This window comes from Mesoplodon bidens, assembly GCF_964165515.1.
Source record: "Mesoplodon bidens genome assembly, chromosome: 7".
Lineage (NCBI taxonomy): Eukaryota > Metazoa > Chordata > Mammalia > Artiodactyla > Ziphiidae > Mesoplodon > Mesoplodon bidens.
Window position 1 is genome coordinate 60,060,325 of NC_138164.1, and position 19,248 is coordinate 60,079,572.

At 51.2% G+C, this 19,248-nt stretch overlaps 1 protein-coding gene across 1 annotated transcript in view; it reads left to right on the plus strand.

Annotated features, from left to right (window-relative positions):
- The window catches only part of P2RY6 (pyrimidinergic receptor P2Y6), a 42,292-nt gene that overhangs the window by 16,406 nt on the left and 6,638 nt on the right, over window positions 1-19,248 (plus strand). The gene's annotated exons all lie outside the window — the stretch shown is intronic.

Genomic DNA, 19,248 nt, shown 5'->3' on the forward strand with positions numbered 1-19,248 from the left:
GTTACTTCCCCTCCTCGGATTTCTCGGTTTCCTCATTGGCTGTCTCCCGGGACGACTCTGAGATGTGCATGTGACAGTTTGTGGCACAGAACTGGTTAGAAAAGGGACTGCTCCAGGAGTCAGAATTTTCCCCAGCACTTGACAGAGCTGCGTGGTGCTCACTCCCTCCTGGGTGAGTGTTCTGGGTCCATGCCCTGAGAGTGCTAAGACCCCACCTCCCCTCAGAGCTCAGCGATCTTGGCAGATGGACCGCTTGCAGCCACTTTGGCTCGTTGCAAGCTGGAGAGAGAGTGGGAGCAGACTTGGGGTCCTCCTCCCTTCCTTGGCCTGGTTGTACCTAGAGCTGCAGCCTGTGCAGCGCGGAGGGCAGAGGAGACAGCGACCTGGGGACCAGGCTGGGCAGCGGTGGAGGAGGGGAACAGGGCAGGCGGGCCTGGGAGCCACACAGGCCTGGGTTTGTGTCACTTTCCCTCTCTGGGCCTCAATTTGTAACATGGGGGTAACAACGATCTCCCTCTGAGTTTTGAAAAACTGTTAAGTGTTCTATGCTGCTGAGTGACCCTCAGAGAGGAGGCTGTGCCCCCAGGAGCCTGTGGTGGGAAGAGGCTGGGAAGGATTAGGACCAGATAGGAGTCCACAGAGGAGGCCCTTAGGAAAGCTCTTGCCTCCATGTGACTGGTGGGGAAAGTGAGTCCCTGAGTCCTGGTACGATTTGCTAAAGGGGAGTGCGGCAGGGTGAACGAGTATATCTGAGGGAGCTGTGTTAAAACTTTTCTGGCATTTCTGTTGCCATTCAACTCCCACGACACCACCACAAGGGAAAAACTGAGCAGCACAGCCCGTGGTATGGGCCCTGGCTTCTGGAAGATACCAGGGATGCACATCTCTTGCCAGCTCTAGAATGGGTCCTACACCATTCAGGGACAGTCTCTCCATCCCTCAGTATCAAAGGAGAAGATAAAAGAGAAGGCTCTTTGTAAACTTTAAAGTGCTGTGCCTCTGATGGTGCATCTGTGTGTGTGTGTACAAGCCCTCAGGCGTGTATGCATGAGTGAGAATGAGCAGCTTGTGCGTGTGTGTGCGCGTGGTGTGCGTGCTCACGTTCCCTGGCCTGGCTGGGGCAGTCACTCCATGCTGTCCGAAGCTCCCTGTTTGGCTGGGACTCTTCTCCCCTAAACTTCTTCCAGTCTTTTTTCCATGTTTCCTCACCGCTCCTTAGTTTATCGGAAGGGAGCAACCTGTGGTCCGGAAACCTAGCAATTGTCTCTGAGCCCGCCCACTCTTCTCCCCTCCAGCCCGCCCTCCCCTCATCTGGCCCCTGGAGGCCCGGCTGCCCAGTCTGCAGGGCTGGCAGCTTGCTTGGCTCCCCTGCACAGCCCACCTGCCACCCATTTTTCCCTGCAAGGCTCTGTGCCAGCCACTCTCACATCACTGTTCCACGGGCTCCTCACAACATCCCAGTACCCCCACCCTCCAGGTGCTCTCATTAATCCCATTTTACAGGCACGGAAATGAAACCTCAGTGAGGGGAAATGGCTTTCCCAACGTTACCCAGCCCAACTAGTGGCAGTGCTGGGGTTTCAACTCCTACCTAACTCCAAAATCTTTATCCTTAACTCTTGCGGCCTACCTAGCGAGTGTGTGCTGACTGGTTGGCTGAATGCGTAAATGAATGAAAGAACAAATGAATAAATCACTCAGTCAATATTGAGCTGAAAGAGAAGGTTAAGCGATAATAACAATGACTATCACTTATTGAGCACCTACTATGTATTAAGTGCTTCACATAAAAGCAAATGCAGGGCTTCCCTGGTGGCGCAGTGGTTGAGAGTCCGCCTGCCGATGCAGCGGACACGGGTTCGTGCCCCGGTCCAGGAAGATCCCACATGCCACGGAGTGGCGGGGCCCGTGAGCCATGGCCGCTGAGCCTGCACGTCCAGAGCCTGTGCTCCGCAGTGGGAGAGGCCACAGCGGTGAGAGGCCCGCGTACCGCAAAAAAAAAAAAAAAAGCAAATGCAGCCAAGATTATCATCATCCCCATTTTGCAGTTGAGGAAAATGAGGTTCAGAGAGGTTAAAGCATATTATCCAGGATGGGACCTGGAATTCTAACTTGTCCTCCCTAGAGGAGGGGTGAGTTAGCAGAGCCCGGCGACAGTGCCCACCCATTGCAGCGGAGACATGTCAAGACTCTCAGGAAACTGTGTCTCCAGGGCCCTCCCCAGTGACACCCACCCCCCACCCCTCTTGTCCTGGGGCTATTTCCCCATTTGTCTCTGAAATGGGTTTCTATTTCAGTCTGGGGTGGGGATTTGCTGGCCCAGCTCTGACTGTTCCTTTCTGACTGTTGGCACATCTGGTGAGGGCCAGTGCCTTGGCCTGGACATGTGGAGGTGTCTTCCTGTTCCCCCTGCCGCAGGGCCAGCCCTGTCATTAACAGTTCCCATGGGAGGGCAGGCCTGTGCGAGATTCAGCTGTGGGTCTGTGGAGGTGGCCAAAGCTGTGTCAGTGGCATCTGTGCCCAGCCCCGTGCTGGATGCCAGGGACCTAGAGTCGAGTAGATCCAGTCCTTCGCTTAGAGAACTCATGGGCGGAGTACTGAAACCTGGGTGGGTTAAGTCTGTAGTAGTGGGGGCAGAGCCTGGCATCCTGACTCCCAGGGCAGCGCTGATTTTTGTGGCCTGGAACAGACTGGGGTTTGTTCTGTGGCCCCAGGAGAGAGCCGACCTGTGGCATCTGAGGGGCAGATCTCAGCTCAAAGGGAAGACATTGTCTCGTCAAGCCCGGAGGAGGAGAATCAGCCACTCATTCATTCAGAAGTTCCTGGAGGGCCTTCCGTTGGGGGGCAGGGTGGGGGTGGAGGGCACAGGGAAAAGGAATCAGATGTTGAAATCAGACCTGGGTTTGAATTAAGACGCCAGCATTTGCTGGCTGTGTGATTTCAGAAAAGTTATTTAACTTCTTTGAATCTCAATTTCCCCATTTGTGAAATGGGGTAATAGAACCTACCTGGCCAGCTCATGGAGTGGATAAAATAAGATAGTGTGGGGCTTCCCTGGTGGTGCAGTGGTTGAGAGTCGGCCTGCCGATGCAGGGGACACGGGTTCGTGCCCCAGTCCGGGAGGATTCCACATGCCGCAGAGCGGCTGGGTCCATGAGCCATGGCTGCTGAGCCTGAGTGTCTGGAGCCTGTGCTCCGCAACTGGAGAGGCCAAAACAGTGAGAGGCCCACGTATCGCAAAAAAAAAAAAAAAAAAAAATGTATACTAAAAACCTCTGAACTGTACACTTTGAAAGGGTGAATTTTATGGTAGTTCAATTACATCTTAATTTAAAAAACAACAGGAGCAGGAATATACAGTTAAAAAGAAGTTGAAACTAACATTGGTCCTACAGTAGGAAGTCAGGGAAACTCAACTGTGTGCTTCCTGGCAGCTGGAGCGAACAGGGAGGAGCAGCCTCTAAGAGGAGAAAAGTGTAGCACCTTAGGGAAACCAGCTCTTCCAGGGTGTAGCTCTAGGGCAAGGTTCCCACAAGCCTGAGTTGGCTATCATAATGAATTGTCAAAATACACGAATTTCCTCTATCTCCTACCCGAGATTCTGATGCAGATAGCATCAAGAATTGTGAAGGGCATGAGACTGTACCACACTTACAGGCTAGTAAATTAGCCTAGTACAGTTTCATGGAGGCTGGCAGAAGACCTAAGACTCCTGGTTAGAGACAAAGAACTCTGTTCCTCACATCAGTAGTAGCAGGGAGAATACCAGTATTAGCACTGGTTCCTCAAGCCCCAATTCCCACAGGGTAATGTAAAGGCCAGATAATACCTGCCCATGCAATGCGTTTCATTACAAGGGAAGAACCTAGACCTGAGGCAACTCAGATCCTTTATAATGGGCAGTGAGCCTGCCTGACCTTTGCCCTAAAGGAAGATATTATTTTTGTCATACCAGACAGCCAACAAAACTGCCTTGTGCTCCAAAGGGAGACACTGTCACTCTCTTCCAAGTCTGTTTGCTATGCAAACACCCTTGAAAAGATGGTCTAGAACAAAGGCAATCTGTCTCTGCTTAATAGACTTGCCAAAATCTGAGAGACCCATGGAGAATTATCTCCCGACACATAGGTGTGATGGTCAGGGCTGTTTTTGTTTGTGTTATATTGTGGTACAATATACATAACATAAAATTTACCCTTTTAATCATTTTATTTAATTACTTACTTATTTTCATTTATTTATTTATTTTTGGCTGTGTCGGGTCTTCGTCGCTGCTTGCGGGCTTTCTCTAGTTGCCGCGAGCGGGAGCTACTCTTCATTGGGGTGGGCGTGCTTCTCATTGCAGTGGCTTCTCTTTGCTGCAGAGCACGGGCTCTAGGCACACGGCTTCAGTAGTTGTGGCACGTGGGCTCAGTAGTTGTGGCTTGCAGGCTCTAGAGCGCAGGCTCGGTAGTTGTGGTGCACGGGCTTAGTTGCTCCGTGGCGTGTGGGATCTTCCCGGACAAGGGCTCAAACCCATGTCCCCTGCACTGGCAGGCAGATTCTTAACCACTGCGCCACCAGGGAAGTCCCTTTAATCATTTTTTAGTGGGAAAATATATATAACATAAAATGAACTGTTTTTACTCACAACACTTCTGACACCAAATGTGTGAAGTTTTCTCCTCCTAACACCAACCAATTCTTTTTTTTTTAATTGAAGTATAGTTGATTTACAGTGTTTTGTTAGTTTCTGTGTACAGCAAAGTGAATCAGTTATACATATACATATATCTACTCTTTTTTAGATTCTTTTCCCATATAGGTCATTACAGAGTATTGAATAGAGTTCCCTGTGTTATACAGTAGGTCCTTATTAGTTATCTATTTTATAGGTAGCATTAGTAACACCAACCAATTCTGACACCAACTCTGAGAGTAAGCGTGGACCCCTTAGGTTAAGGGCTCAGTTGTCTCCCCCACCCCCTGCCCCTTTTCAGATGTCAGTCACACGTCCCTGGCCTCCTGTACTTCTGATGGGCTATAAATCAGGAGTTCCCATGACCCCCTCCTAAGGTTCCATAGTTGACTAGAATGGCCCACAGAACCCAGGAAAGCACTTTAAACTATTACGAGATTATTATAAAGGATACAACTCAGGAACAGCCAATGGAAGAGATGCATAGGACAAGGTAAGAGGCAAGGAACATCCATCCCTCTCTGGGTGGGTCATCCTCCCAGCACCTTGATGTGTTCACCAACCTAGAAGCTCTCAGAACACTGTTGTTTAGGGTATTTTTTTTATGGAGGCTTCATTTTGGAGGCATGATTGACTATATCATTGGCCACTGGTGATTGAATGCAATCTCTAGTCCCTCCCCCCTCCCTGGAGGTTAGCGGGTGGAGCTGAAAGTTCTAAGCTTCTAATCAAGGTTTGTTCTTTCTGGCAACCAGCCCCCATCCTGAAGTTCTCTATTCTCTAGGTGCCTGCCAAGAGCCAACTTTTAACAAAAGTTGCTCCTATCACTCAGGAAATTCCAAGGGATTTAGGAGCTCTGTGTGAGGAACCAGGGGCAAAGATAAAATATATATTTCTTATGCCATACATAAAACATTTTAACCTTTTTTAATGTACAATTCAGTGGCATTAAGCACATTCACATTTTTGTATAACCATCACCACTATCCAAATCCAGAACTATTTTATCTCCAAATGAAACACTGTACCCATTAAACAATAACTCCCCATTTCTCTCTCCCCCAACCCCAGGTAACCACTATTCTGCTTTCTGTCTCTATGAATTTGACTATTTCAGGTACCTCATATAAGTGGCATCATACAATATTTGTCCTTCTGTATCTGGCTTATTTCACTTAGCATAATGTTTTCAAGGTTCATCTATGTTATAGCATGTGTCAGAATTTCCTTCCTTCTTTAAGGCTGAATAATATCCCATTGTATATATATACCACCATTTGTTTATCCATTCTTCCATCCGTGGACACTTAGGTTGTTTCTACCTTTAAGCTGTTGTAAATAATGCTGTTAGGGGGCTTCCCTGGTGGCGCAGTGGTTGAGAGTTCGCCTGCTGATGCAGGTGACACGGGTTATGCCCCGGTCCGGAAAGATCCCACATGCCGTGGAGCAGCTGGGCCCGTGAGCCATGGCCGCTGAGCCTGCGTGTCCGGAGCCTGTGCTCCGCAAAGGGAGAGGCCCCAACAGTGAGAGGCCTGCGTACCGCAAAAAATAATAATAATAATGCTGTTAGGAACATTGGCATTTATATAAATATCTGTTTGAGTCTCTGCTTTCAATTCTTTTCACCTAGAAGTGAAACTGCTGGATCTTTTAGTATTTCTATGTTTGTTTTGTTTGTGAGGAACTGCCATATTGTTTTTCACAGCAACTGCACCATTTTACATTCCCAGCAGCAGTGCACAAGGGTTCCAATATCTCCACATCCTTACCAACACTTGTTATTTAATGTTTTTTCTTATAATAGCCATCCCGATGAGTGTGAGGTGGTATCTCATGATGGTTTTGGTTTGCATTTCCCTACCAATTAGTGATGTTGAGCATCTTTTCCTGTGCTTATTAGCCATTTGGATATATTCTTTGGAGAGTGTCTATTCAAGTCTTTTGTCAATTTTTGAATTGGTTTTTTTTGTTGTTGTTGAGTTGTAAGAGTTCTTTATATATTCTGGATACTAATCCCATATCAGATGTGTGATTTACAAATATTTTCTCTCATTCTGTGGGTTGCCTTTTTACTCTGTTGATGGTGTCCTTTGATGCTCAAAAGTTTTTAATTTTGATGGAATCCAATTTATTTTTTCTTTTGTTGCCTGTGCTTTTGGTGTCATATTGGTCAGGTCTGTTTTGATTGCACGCAACAAATGCAACTAATTTGGGCAAGAACGGTATTAGTGAATGTAAAGGAAAATTCAAAAGTAGACCTAGATCAGACATGGTTAGATTCAGCAATTACAATGATGCCATCAGCAGTCTCTCTTTTTGTATCATTTCTCCTGATTTTCTACTGGCTTCCTACATTCTCATCCAAGTTCTTTCCAGAAGCACCAGGCTTCCATGGCCCTCATGGCTAATAATCCTGGGAGAGAAACTTTCATGCTGGTTCCACCAAAATCCTGGGGTAGACTCTAACTGGTTCCCCCTGAACCAGTCACTGGTAAGGGGTCTGGATGGATGCTCTGATTGATCAGCTCTGGCTCAGGTGTCCACCTTGAATGAACAAGATTACCATGGAATGGAGTACGGGGCTCCCTATAGGCAGAGATGCTTGACAGGCAAACTCATCCCCAGAAGGGGTCTAGGAATCTGATAGACAGCTGGGGTTGGGAGGCTCTGTTTGAAAGGACATGCCTCATCTCAGATTTCCCATGGGGGCTACTGGAAGTAGAGAGAATCCTTTTAGTTGGTTCCTGAAGACTTCCTGGAGGAGGCAATGTTTATGGGACCCTGTGATTAGTGAGCAGGTGAGCCTAAGCAAGCTGGGTCCGAGGCAGGTTGAGCAGAGCAATGGAGGGGCCAGATTTCCCTGCCACCTGAGAACCTCCCTACCCCAGCCCTTACTGTAGGAGCTAAGAATATAGACTCTGTAGCCATACTGCCTGGGTTCATAGCCCAGTAGCCATTCCTTCTACCTGTGCTACCTCAGGCAAGTCAGCTAACCTCTCTGTGCCTTGGTTTCCCCACTTGAGGTATAAAATGAAGATAATACCAGTCTTATCTCACAGGGTCATTATGAGGATTAAATGGAGTATTGTATATCTGGCACCCAGTAAGGGTTCAGTGCTTGTATCATTATTATTATAAGTTTGAGACTCTTTTCTGACCACATTTGCTGGTATACTGGCTGCTCCTGCTGTGTTCACCATCCTTCAGTGTGCCTCATCCAGCCTCTGCCATTGCTGTTTTCTCTGCCTGAAATGACCTTTGCCCCTGTGCACACTTGGCCGTTTCACTGCTACCTCCTCTACCGAGCCTTTCCTGCCTGCAGAACCATCCCTCCCTGTCTAGTCTCTCACAGGGCTCTGGAGCAGGACATCTGCCTCAGATTGTGGCTCTTCAGATACATGTCCCTTGTCTAGGCTGAGCTCCTGAGGGCAGGACCTGGGTCTCCTGTGTCATTGAGTTCCCAGCAGGAGCCTGCCAGCTGCAGTGTGGGGAGAGGGCAATCCAGGGGCAAAAACAGCACTGACTGGGCTGCAAAGGAGAGCACAGCTGGTCTCAGGAAGTGAAGGTAGCTCAGGGCCTATTGGGTTGTGTGTGAGAGGCAGGCCTTAGTGCTGAGAACAGAGGGGTCATCAGGGCCCCGGCTTGCCCTAAGCCATAAAATGCTTAGACAGGGGAGTGAAGAAGTTAGGTTTTTGCTGAGCAAGGACTTCTCTAACTGCAGAAAGGGGATGCATTGCCTGGGGAGATAGAAGACACAGAGCATGAAGTGGCTGCCGACTGGGTTGAGGCAGGGACTACAGGATGAGAGGAGGGGACAGTCTGACAGGTGTAAAGACGGAGAACAAACAGGACTTGGTAATTAATTTGAAGTGGGGCCTCAGGTTTCCCATCGGGGAAATGCGATGAGCACTGACCACTTTAACCAGTTAGTAACCCCGTCTCTGCCGTGCAATCCCATACCCTCCCCACGGTCCATCCCCTCACCTGGGTAAGGTCCAGGTCAAGCGCAGGGCCAGACACTGAGGGGGCTTGGTCAAGTCTGCAAGCGCCAGGGACCAGGGCTGGGCATCCTTGCCAAGCCCACCCTGGGAGAGCTTGTGGGGCTGAGACACAGCTCGGCTGAGCTGTGCTGATGGGATCATTTGTCCCCTTAGGCAGGGTGGGGCCTGGGCTCCTCTGGCAAAGGAGGGACCAGCCCAGACCCTCAGTTCCTGGGAGCAGGTGGTCCCTCCCTGTTTTGTCCTCCTCAGCCATGCCTTCCAGAGGCTGGAATGGAAGAGAAGCGCCTTGGGAACAGTGCTGGGCACAAGGGCAGGCCCAGGGCCAGACGCTGGTGCTGCAGGCATTCCACCCTCACCAGCTGCGTGTCCTTAGGAATCATGAATCCAGTTGCCCAGCAGCAGGGCTGAGGCTAGGACCCAAGGATTCTGTCTCCCACACCTGACATCCATCCCAAGACCCAGAGAGCTGTGTTTATCTCGGGAGTCGAATGCCTCTCTTCTCTGGGCCTCAGTTTCCTCAGCTGCCAAATGAGTGTGAAGGAGGAGAGGAGAGAACTCAGGAAGCTCTAAGGCCCCCCTCCCCAGTCCGAGACAGGAGGGCCTACGTGGCCCAGGCAGTTGGAACAAGTCATCCTTCCAGACTCCTCTGAGTCCCCATCTACCAAAGCCACACCCTTGCTTCCCCTGGAGAGGAGGGTCAGACTAATGCAGCAGGCTTGGGAACAGGTTCAGGGGTAGAAGATCCCTGTAGACTCTACAAGGCTGTAGACCAGCCTTTCAGCTGCTCTGGGCCTTGGACTTTCATCTGTGTTCTGAGGACTGGAATAGGGTATCTCTGAGAACCTGACCCCTCCCATCTGTCTTTCTAGCATGATGGCTGTCAAGGCTGGTGGAGGGGTGTGCAGAGGAGGGGTGAGAGGCTGCTGTGAGCCAGACATTTAGGGCCCCTGATTTGGCCCTACCACCAGCTGGCCTTGCAGCCTCCCTGTCCCGGCCACTTCAGGCTACTGCCTCTGACCTGAACTCTAACCACATCCAGTCCATCCTCCATCCAGCAGCACAAGGAACCTCCTAAATCTCAACTCTGCCCACCCCTCTGCCCTGCTTTACAAACCATCGAGGGCTCCTTGGCTGACGCCCACAATGCAGAGGCCAAATTTGTAGCCTGGCTACAATTTGAGTGAGGCCTATTGGGACCTAGCTCTGTTGACCTCTCTGCCTCACCTCCTGCAAACACGAACACTTGCAGACACCCGTGCCCTCATATCTCCAGCAGGTCTCTCTGTGAGGAACACCCTCCGCTTCTTTGTCCACAGTCCATCAAAGAATCACGTCCTCCAGGGAGCCTTCCTTGATAACCCAGGCAAGAATAGGGGCCTCCTTTGTCTTCCCAGAGACCCCCTCATCTGTCTTTCCCACCAGCTGAGGCTTTTCAAGGACAAGGTCCAAAGCCCAGTGAAGGCCCTGCACATTTTAAGGCTCCCTGCAAATGCATGGGAAATGAATGAATGAGTGAATAAGCGAGTGAGTGAGTGGGTAAATAAGCAAAGACTGCAAGTGAGGCCATTTCTAAGCTGGTCTGTGATAAACTTATGAGTGATAAAAAAAGCCCCACTGAGTGAATACCTGCTTGCACCAGATTCTGGGCTGGGTGTTCTAGATCATTCCTGCATTTGAGCCCCAACAGTACTGTGAGACGAGTATGGTTATCTCTATTTTATAATTAAGGACACTAAAGCTCAGAGAGCTAAAGTCACTGTTTATAAGCTGCAGAGCCAGGGTGGAAACCAGGTCTGCCAAGTACCAAGGTCTGCAGAGGGAGCAGTGATGGGTGGCAGAGGGGTGCAGATGCCAGGAATGGACTTTTGGCTCTAACTGACCTGGACCCCACCCAGGGGTAGGGGTAGATTGCGGAGAGTGTATGGGACTGACTTGGAGAATTAGAATTAATGGGCTTGAAGAATTCTGGGTTTTCCAGGGAGCTCTGAGGAGAGACCCATTCGGGAGTGGATCCTCGTATTTTGTATGATCAGGAGTGATGCTGGGGGATAGCTGGGCGAGCTTTGTGCCTCCCACCCACACCTGCTCCATGATCCACAGCCCATCCTGTTCTGTGATACAGACAACTGATGTTTTCTCAAACCAATATCATGAGCTATGCAGAGGTATCAGTCCTCTCACCTACCCTCTCCAGAATCACCCAGTTCCCTCCTAAACAGATGTTCTGGAGGTGCCATGCCTATCCCAAGCTCCACCCCAAATTCTCAGCAGAGTCCAGGCCTTTTTCTGGAAGCCACAGAGGTGGCTCCCCTCCCCCAGTCCTGCACCAGCCTCAGCAGGGGCGACGTCAAACAGAAGTGGCTTGTTTTTTTCCAAAAGGCTATTGCATCAAGGTCACTTCTGAGATTGAGATTTCCTTAGGATGGAGCTCAGACAGTCACAGGCTCCCAGCCTCACCTAGAAGGACAGGGTGCCCAACGTTCTCCCCTGAGCTGGGCCCAAAGACTCCCTGCTCTACCCTGCCCTCGGGTAGGGGTGTGAGATATGGGGGCAGGGAGGGAGGAAGTAAGGCAGAGCACAAGGACTCGTTTAGAAGCTTGATTGTGAAGGGAGGAAGAAGACACAGCTGGAGAGACACAGGGTCAAGGAAGAGGTTCTGCTAAGGTGAGAGGTGAGGATGGAAAGTGTTGTGGGCTGAGGGGTGGAGCTGGCAGGGGGTGGGGATCCGCACAGGAGGAGGTGGCCTGAGACATAGGAGGAATGAGGAGAGAGGGAAGCAGGCTTGGATTTATTTAGGTGACCAGGAAGTTGAAGGGGGGCCCCTCGAAAGACCTTCCTTTGCTCTGAAGTATGAGTTGAGGGCTACTGGGATTGAGGGTAGGCCTGACAAGAAAGATAGGGCAAAGTCTTGGACAAGAAGGGAGAGAGGCCGCTCTGAGACAGGTGAAAGTTTGGGAGCCCAGCCAAGTGGGGTGGCAACCAGTTTGTGGGGTCTCAGGGCCCTGGGCTGAGTCACATTCCTCTATCACACTCAGCTCCGTAGTGCAGGGCTGAGCAGGCTGCTGGTACCAGGAATGAGGGATACAAATGGATGAGCTGTGTTCTCAGGAGTCTGGGGTCCTGGGGTGGAGGTCCAGGCTGGCAAAGGAAGGGAGAGGGGCCAAGAAGATGCTGGCCCAGGGTGCTGGAGGCCTCCAAATCAGAGGCCCTGGTGCAAAGGGTGTGATGGTGTGCAGGCTTGGAGGCTGGAGGCTCTTGGGGGAAAGCAAGGCCAGTGTAGGGATTTGGGGAGATGGAGACCTTGGACAGGGCAGGAGGGAGAGGCAGGCAGTCCAGGCCCACCAGACCATGTCCTGTTCAACCCTTCTCAGCTGGACTGCTCACAGCCTGAATCTCACAAACACAGCCAGTTAGAGGCAGCCCCACAGGTCTCTATCAGCCCCTAATCCCCAATAAACACATGCTGCAAGTACCAACTGCAGCTTGCAATAAAACACAGCCTTGAGCCAAGTCCCCTATGCCCCCAGTCATATTTCTGTTCCTATATCTTCTCTGTTCTCGAGCTACCCCTAGAAATTCATCTGTCCATCCATCCACCCATCCATCCATCATCCATCCATCCATCTATCCATCCATCCATCCAACAAATACTTCATAGAGTACCTACTATGTGTCATGCACCATCCTAGGCACTGGGGATGCAGTAGTGAAGAAAACATGAAAAGCCCTGCCCTGGTGGAGTTTATGTTCTGGTGGGAGGAGACAGACAATAAGCAAACAAATAAAATAATACATTTAAATATGGTACATGCTTCCCTGTCCAATAAACCATTGATGTCTCAAAAAAAAAAGAAGAAAAGAAAAAGATGATACATGCTACGGAGAAAAATACAGCAGAGGCAGAGGCGTGTGTGTGCCAGTGGGAGGTTGCAATTTTCACTAGAGTGGAGGGGGAGGGCCTCACCCAGAAGGTGTTGTGAGTGACCACCTGAAGGGGATGAGGTCTGTCCTGTGTTTTTCATACACACTCCACACACAAAAACGTGCTCCATGGCAGGACCCCTGTGCCACCCGCTGACCCCTCCACGTGACACCCTGAGCCTGGCAGCTGCCCTGACTTTGATCTCTTCCCCCCGAGGCCACCTCTCAGATGCCCACAAAGCACTGCTCCTCCCACACTGGGTTGGCCACACATGGGGCCCCAGTGCGACATGGCTGACATCTGAAGGTGAGGGAAGAGGCCATGCTCCCCTCACAGCCCCCAGGCAGGGAATGAGACAGGACGGAGGAAAAGGGCTTTGTCCTCAGGTTTGGAAATGGTTATGGCCTCCTGGCCTCATGCCTGGTTTCTGGGCTCCACTACTAGGTTTCCTGGGCCTGGACATGAGCACTGGACTTGCTCATGGGAATGAAGACCAGGTGATGAATGGGACAGTCTCTGCAGGATGTCCTAGGGGGTTGAGGGCAGCCAAGTTCTGGGGCCCCTGAGGCAGGTTAGACTGTGGAGCAGAAGCAGTGATGGGGCAGCTCTCAGGGCTTGGTATGGCAAAGCTATGTCTCACTGAACTTTCTCAAGGCGGAATTCAGTGGCCTGGGAGAGAAGGGGTGAGCTCCCTGTCATGGGAAATATGTGAGCAGGGGCCAGACAAGCCTATCAAAGAGGCTTCAGGGAGCCTCCCTTCTCTGAGGGGTTGTGGAGAGCTCTGGGTCAGATGCTCTTAAGGCCTCTCTGGCCCAAGGGTCCAGAACTCAGAGCCTTGTCATTGACCCCTGGGCTCTGGGGTCCAGTTGAGTCTCTTGTGTCTGCCAGATGGGCTCAGCTACCAGAGATGGTCAGAGCAGGGTAAAGGCAGAGGGCTGCCTTTTGTGAGCAGTGAGGGGTCTTCTGAGATTTTCTCTGCACCTAAACCTTGCCTGTGAGAGCTGTGGACATAGTTGCCTACCTTTGGGGCTTCAGTGTCTGTCTGTGAAATGGGTAGGACCATAATCCACAGTAAACACTCAGGCAGTGTTGGTGGCCTGCCTTTCCTGAGGGTCAGGGGCTGGGGGACACAAGAAGTCTCAGAGGTGCTATTCCTGTTAGCCATGACCTTCATTCCCCCTGACGCGTATTCTATGTCATCAGCCAAGCCAAAAGTTTGATTTGCTTTATTTTATTTTATTTTGCCAGGCAGCACCAAGGACAGAGCCCTGAGTCTCATCTTTACAGACTGGGTCCACTCATTCAACATTTCCCAGTGCCCCTTGGGAGCTGGAGCCTGTGCTGGTCTCTGGGACCACAAAGGGAAAGCAGACCTTGTGCCAAATTCCTAACAAAGAGAAGGGAGGGAGTCTGGCTGACATTGCCCCTTGGGCTGTTCTTCTTTTCTGCCCTGACTCCCAGTCCCCATTCCTTTGTCCTGTCTCGGGCCACTGTGTTCCCGAGACACATGGTGGCATGGTGGATTTACCGTGTACTTTGGGGAAGCTCCTGATCTCTCTGGCCTCAACTTTCCTGTAGGGAAATGTCACCTCTCTTCCTGAGCATGGACTTTATCATCATTCAGAGCCGTGCCTTAGTCCTGGCTCACCACTGACTCACTGTGTCGCCTTGGGCGAGACACCAGCCTTCTCGAAGCCCATTTCCTTGTCTGTAAAATGGGGATAAACAGACCACCACACAGGGCTAAGAGTGAAAGAGATCCTGCCACAAAAGCACTTAGCTCAGTGGATGGCACTTGCTGGGTAGCCAAGAAACTGTAGCAGTGAAATTGTTCAGAAAAATGAGGCTTGTGGAGGTGAAATGACTGCCCCAGGATCACACAGCAAGTGGGTGATCAATCTAGGACTAGACCCTGGATTTTTAGCTTTCTAGTTTCCTTCTCAGGAACTATTGGGATGACTCAGTGGTTACCCTGGAAGCTGATGGAAGAGGGGCTCTCCCCATGGAAAGTGAATTGGGGAGCTTCCCTGGCTGCCCTATGGAAGCCAGGCTTGACCTGACAGTCCCTCAGTCCCTACCTGCCCCTCTGCTGGTGACCTCCAGGTTCATTGCCAGTTCCAGCCTCCACTGCATGGATATTAGGGTTCTGAGGCCAAAGCTGTAAAGATGGGCAGTTGAAAGAGGAAAGGGGAGGAACGGGGGCACAGGACTATAGGCAGGACTCCTGATATCAAGTGACAATCCTAGGCCAGGTTGAGGCAAAAAGGGAATTTGTTAGCTCATGCTTTCAAAAAGTCCAGTGAAAGGTAAAGTTTCAGGTATAGCCGGAAGCAGGTGCTCAATGGTGTTCTCAGGAACCTGTGTGTTCCCACCTCTCAACTCTGCCATCCCTTCGCTTTATTTTGGACAGTCTCCTCCCTGGTGGTAGTATCTTCAGTTCATAGGACAGTTAGCCTGGCAGTTAGCAACTCCAGACTTACATCCTACCAGCTTTGCAAACTCAGTGGGAAACCTGTCTCCTTCCCAGTGTTCCAACAAAAGCTCCAGAATTTGAGGCACCCAGTGGAGGTTGCCCATCCACCCCTGAGCTAGTCACAGGGCCTGAGGAGACCACTCTCGTCTCATTGGCAGACCTAGGTCACCACAGGCCTACCACTCCCAGATCCTCAAGACTCCAGGAGAGGAACTTCCCTGGCACTCAGGTGGTTAAGACTCCATGCTTCCACTGCAGGGGGAGCAGGTTTGGCCCCTGGTCAGGTCGGGGAACTAAAATCCCATATGCCATGCAGCATGGCCAAAAAATTAAAAAAAAAAAAGACTCCCAGAGAGGAAAGAAGGGAGGCCATCATCATGAAGGGGGTCTGGGAATTGGGTGGGAGAAATGACAGAGGAACAATGACGGCCTGCAGGACAGGACAGACAACTGGACCCAGGCCATCTCTTCCCCAGCGGACTGGAGCCTGGTTATCTGGGAGGATGGGCGGGTTTTGAAGGCACCAGTGGAGGCTGTCAGCCAACTGTACTCCTTGCAGCTAAACAGCAGGGTCTTTCTTGAAGGGGGATCCAAGTGGCACACTTCCATGGGGAGATTTAAAAAATGGGACGGCCTGGGGGTCCAGGCAAGGAACACTCTCACACTAGCTCCAGGGAAGGGGGTTTATTGAAAGGTCCTGGGATCTCCCAGGACCCTGTGTGGGAGCTGCTACAGCCCCATGGGCATGGACTTGGAAAGCTGGCCATTATGGATTCTCCTGCTGACAGGGGCTGCCCTGTCACAGCTGTTCTCTGGGCCCCTGTGCTCTGTCCCACAGTTCCTCACCCCAAGGCTGACCTGTGACTTCTTAGCCCTGTGCCCACCAGGTCACTGTGATCTCAGACCTCCTTATACACATGCCTAAGAGAGAACCTCTTGCTAACTTTGCCAGGCCTCAGCTTCCTCATCTGTAAAGTGGGAATGGTAACTGTGAAGAGTAAATGAGATATGGCATGTGAAGTATTTTTTAAATAAATTTATTTTTTATTTTTATTTTGGCTGCACTGGGTCTTTGTTGCTGTGCACGGGCTTTCTCTAGTTGCAACAAGTGGGGGCTACTCTTCATTGGGGTGCATGGGCTTCTCATTGTGGTGGCTTCTCTTGTTGCAGAGCATGGGCTCTAGGCATGCGGGCTTCAGTAGTTGTGGCACGTGGACTTAGTAGTTGTGGCTCGCAGGCTCTAGAGCGCAGGCTCAGTTGTTGTGGTGCATGGGCTTAGTTGCTCCGTGGCATGTGGGATCTTCCCGGACCAGGGCTCGAAACTGTGTCCCCTGCATTGGCAGGTGGATGCTTAACCACTGTGCCACCAGAGAAGTCCCCATATGAAGTATTTTTGCACAATAAAAACATCTGTCCAGGTTGTGGTGGGGATTACATGAGCTCGCGGATGGGCAAGTGGGACCTGTGCATAGTAGAGCCACAGGAGATGCAAGTTTCCTCTTTGCTCAACCTGTGGAGGCCAGAGAAAAACTATGAGAAGCCTCAACCCCCAAATTCCCCAAGGCTGTAGCTTCCCCTTCTTTGTACTCAACATGACTGTTTCAGTTCCAGCTTGAACTCCTTCCTGTTGAGCAGGAGGCGAGAAGGGGAAGTGGAAAAAGAAAAGAGAAATCAAGTTTCCCTGTGCCCTCCTCCTGCCAAGTTTGCCTGCTTTAGTGGCCAGCTTGACACCACAGGTGAGACCAAAACTCCTCCAGGCATTCCCTGGGTGCTTCCCTGGGGCACCCTGTTCCCTGGGTGCCTGGGAGGCACTGGTCTCAGGAATCTAGCTGTTTATCTGGTGGCACCTCAGGCTCAGAGAGGGTAGGTGGCTCACCCTGGGTCACACAGCAAGTTGGTGATGGATCCCAGCCTGTCTGACTCCTCAGAGAAAGGAAGCTGGGTCTTGATCTCTGTCATCCTGATGCTAAGCTTAGAAGCAAGGGGCAGACAAGGGGGTTTCCAGGTCTTGTTACCCAGAAGGCAGGCAGGCCAAGGTTAGGAGGTCTCTTCCCATGTCCAGCCTGGTCTGAGCTGGTTCCTGGCTAGCTGGCAGGCGATGACTCAGACTTCCAGCTGCTGCCTCTGGTAGTCAGGCCTCCTCATCCCTTCCAGATAAGAAGGCCTTGGGGCGGGGTTTGGGATGGAGTAAGGCTGCCGAGTCATCTAAAGGGGTATCCTGAGACCACAGGATCCAAGCAGCCCAAGGAGCTTCAACCCCTATCAGTTCTTCCTTACGTCTAAACTTAATTGCTTCTGCTATAGGCAGAAACCAACCCTATGCGCTGTTGCCTGAATTGAAAAAAGGAAGTGGCAGAGGTTGTTCTCTCTGTGGGGTGAGGGATTTCAGTGTTTCCGCTGAAGGTGTGCCTGGAGTGGAGATGGACGGTGAAAGCTTGGTGTCAGGGAGACACTCCCCAGGCCTCTTCCTCAGCCAGATAGGGCTCAGCACTGGCCCTGCGCCCTGCCAATGTCCCCAGTGGCTCCTGAGAGCCCAGGTGAGGGATCTGAGAACAAGGCTTGAGCTTATCCAGGCATAAATGGGAGAAAGGCTGAGGAGTGGGTCAGGAGGAACTGAGGTTGGGAACCCATCCCTGAAGTTGCTCAGTGCCAGCCACAGAGGGGAGGACCCTGCTGTGTGGAGACCTGCCCCCAGCCCTCATCTTAGGGCTGCTGTCTGAAGGCGCGAGGCTGGCCATCCTGGGCAATCTCCTGGCGCCATCTCATGGCCAAAGGCCCTGAGTGCAGGAAAGACACTCCCCGGGGAATTCTCTGGGTTGACCATCTAAGCATGGACTTTGGGGCAACAATGGGAAAGGTGGCCGTAGAGTGAGGAAGACCTTGTTGAAATGCCACCAGTCTTGCACACCTTGGTAAACTCACTAGCTTTCCTTCCTCGATAAAATGGAGAGAATAATCTCAACCACTACCAGCCCAGAACTGCAGATAAACCATCCGGCCCAGGGAAGGTACTTAAATGAATGACACCTGGTGCTGAGGACTCAGAAATCAGTGGAGACTGGGGTGGACTGAGGGAGCCCAAAGCTGGGCCTGGAATTGATTCATTCAGTTAACAAATGTCTGGGAATTCCCTGGTGGTCTAGTGGTTAGGACTCTGCACTTTCACTGCCTAAGGGCCCAGGTTCAATCCCTGATCCCGCAAGCCGCACGGTGCGGCAAAAAACAAAAAACAACAACAACAAAAAACATTTATTGAGTATTTATTGTGTGCCAGGGCCACTCACATACATGGTTTCAGTTAATTCTTACAACAGCCTATGTAGTAGGGTACCAATGATCCCTCTCATTTTACAGATTAGAAAACTACAAGGAAGGATAAGTGAGATTATTTAGAAAAGGTGAGTGAGAGCATCCCAGGCAGAGGAAACAGCATGTGATAGGTCCAAGGGCTGGAAAGCCTGGTGGAGAAGGCTGAGGCTGGGCTGGGAGCCCTGGCAGGCTTGGGAGCAAAGCAGTGGCACCTGAGCTCTGCTTGAGGTTTTATGACAGGCCACCCCCATCAGGCTTGCCATCTTGTCCCCTCTTCGCACAACTCTTCCCATGCTCTGGCTGCAATATTTATTCTTCATTTCTCGCACAGGGTAAACTCATTCCCTACCTCTGTGCCTCCTGCCTGGGATGTCCTCTTCATTCTTTTCATGTGTCCAAGTCACCCCAGCCCTTTAAAGCCCAGCAGCAGACATGCCTTCTCCAGGAGCCCTTCCAGGTGTACCCATGACCCCTAAGACCTGAGCTATCCCTTCAGGACCCCATCCAGATGGCAGGAACTGAGACCCAAGCCCTACGCTGGGGCTGACCTCTTCAGCAAGTCCTCGGACCTGCTCCCATTCTTGGGACAGACAACCTGGTGGGGGTGACCACAGGAGGTTGTCCTGGGAACCCAGCAGAGAACTGGCTGTTGGGCTGAAGGCCAGGCCTCCTTGCCCTCCTGAGCCCTAGCACAGCGCAAATCAGACCAGGAGGTCCACACTCTCAGCAGGCACAAGCGACCTCCTAGCACAGACTTGAATAAGCAGTAGGTGATCAATCCATGCACAACTGACCAAGTGCTTACCAGCAGTTCAAACCTGAATTTTCTCAGTTTGTTCTAAACTTTTGGCCCCGCCTCGGTTCC